Source organism: Triticum dicoccoides, chromosome 6A, assembly GCF_002162155.2.
Source record: "Triticum dicoccoides isolate Atlit2015 ecotype Zavitan chromosome 6A, WEW_v2.0, whole genome shotgun sequence".
NCBI classification, from domain to species: domain Eukaryota; kingdom Viridiplantae; phylum Streptophyta; class Magnoliopsida; order Poales; family Poaceae; genus Triticum; species Triticum dicoccoides.
In genome coordinates, this window is record NC_041390.1 from 291,794,805 (window position 1) to 291,797,256 (window position 2,452).

A 2,452-nucleotide genomic window follows, 5' to 3' on the forward strand; every position below is an offset into this window, starting at 1 on the left:
TGTCATGAAATACTCTCAAAACCCAATCCACGTCTACGAGCATAGCATGGCACTATAAGCATAACGTAATAGTAACTCCCAAGGTTTGAATGCAGGGCAATAGGTTCCTACCTCATCAACTACTTCCCAATACCCACATGTTATCAATCCTACTCATGCAATGTTTGAGGGTGAAACTAATGCATAAAAACTGGGTATGAAAGGGGATATGATCAAAGTGTGAACTTGCCTGAAATGTTGATGAAGATGATTCACACTCAAAACTCTTGATAGTTCTACTCGTCACACTCCGGTCAATCTATTGTAAGCAAGCAATAGTAACCACACATAAGCAATCACTCAAAGATTAGAAAGAACGAAGAAGATGATTTGGAAAACATCAAAACCAAGAAAATAGCTCTTGCAACATAAAACAATTTCTAACAGTACCAAAATTATGTGAATTTGGCCTTATCTGAATGTTTAGGTAAAGAGCTTCGATTTGCAAAAAGAATCAACTGAAACGGAGCTACGAAACTCAAGTTATGATCAAACGAAGTTTGAATTCAAATCTGATCTAATTCAAATTTTAAACTTTTCAAAAACATGTTTGAGTTGTTTTAATGGATAGAGGGGATCATAACGAAGACGTGGGCGTTGGTTTTGTTGGATTTGGACAAACGAGTAAAAAGATGTGAGGGTTTGAAGATTAGGGACTAATCTGTAAAACTTTAATCGCAGACGGGTCCCTGACAGAAATAAAATAAAACAAAAAGGCTATATAACGAACGTTCGCTAACGAACGCTAAAGAATGAATCCGTTCGCTATGAATATCTATCCAGCGAACGTTCTCGAAAATAACTAGGCTAAAAAGAGAAAACCGATCTATAAAAAAACCCGAAGAGAAACCGGGGCAGGTCAATTCAGTTTATACCGGTTTGAGGGAAAAGTCCGGCAGCGGCGACGGTTAACTCCGACGAGGGAGGCGCAGTGAGACGGCGGTTCCGGCGAGGCGACGACAGCGGCACGAGGCGGCGCGGGGTGGCTACGCGGCGTGCGGCAGCGGCGACGCAAGGCGGATGCGGCAGAGGGCGGCTACTGCGGCGCGGCGGAGCTACGCAGGGCGGCGGTGGAGCAGTGGCGGCGGCGATCTGTGGCGCGGCGCGGCGCAGCAGGATGCAGGCGAGGGCGGCGGCGAAACGAGAGGAGGCGAGGCGGGGCCGGGCCTCGACTTTTATAGGGGGCGGGGCGGCTCCGAGGTGGCGTGGGGAAGGGGGGCAGAGGAGGCCGGAGCTTCCACGGCGAGCGGCGGCGGTGATCCGGACTCGAGAGGAATCCCGATCGGGGACGACGGGCGAGCTGGCCGCGGCCTGGCTGGGTGCTGGGCCGGCCCAGTCGGCGAAGGGATTTTTTTTATTTATTTTCCAGACAAACATAAACATAAAAACAAAATAAAAGAAAATATTATATAGGCATATAATATATCAAAATTTTCAGAAAATTATTTCTATGACGTGAACATTTTTCTAACATTAAATAAAATACACAAAAATTCTAATAATTCAAACAGTGCTACTGGCCTATTAAAATCCAACAAACATCATTTTAAAAACACCAAAATGATTTCAAATTAATTTTTCTCCAATTTTCTATTGTAGGGAATCATGTTACCCTAATTTCCATATATTTTATTTTTGGAGAAAAATAATTTGAATAAAACTCAAATAACTCCAAAAGACTTGAATTTGATCCTTTGAAACTCCCAACTCCTATTTCATATAATTTGAAGAAGTCATTTTATCTTCTCTCATGAAAATCATTGAGCTGCATGAAGTTTCTGAATCGGAAATACTCTCCAATGAAATTCAAATATTTTCAACACCCCTTGTGATTTAAATAAATGGAAGAAGTCATGTCATCTTCTCTCCAGGGTTTTGTGGTGAAAAGAATTTGAATTCACAGAGAACATGAATGAAAAATGAAAGTTTGGGAAAGTCCTTTTATTCCCTCTCATTTAACTTTCAAAAAGTTCAAATTCACTCACTTTCAGTCAAACAATCAAACAATCAATCAAGTCTATCTATTTAATATAACATTCCAAAATTTAGAATTTTGGGATGTTACACCACCGTGCGGAAGAAAGAGTGAGATGGTCTCGAAAGAGTGACCTAGATACACAATGTGCGTGCGTGTGCGCGAGAGGGGGGTCTAGATAGGCAATGCATGTATCCAGCGAGATATGGTTGGAGGGAGAGAGAGAGAGAGAGAGAGAGCTCAACATGGAGTGCAATGGCGAGTGTGTGAGAGAGATATATTTGTTGACAGAGTGTAAAAGGGGGTTGTGTATTTGAGAGAGTTAGATACCGGAACATGGAGAGAAAGAATGAGCGTGTGTCGGAAACCAATAGCTTTGTAAGGTGGTTAGGAGAGGAAGATTAATCGATAGAGGAAGTATGTAGCATGTGTGCGGGG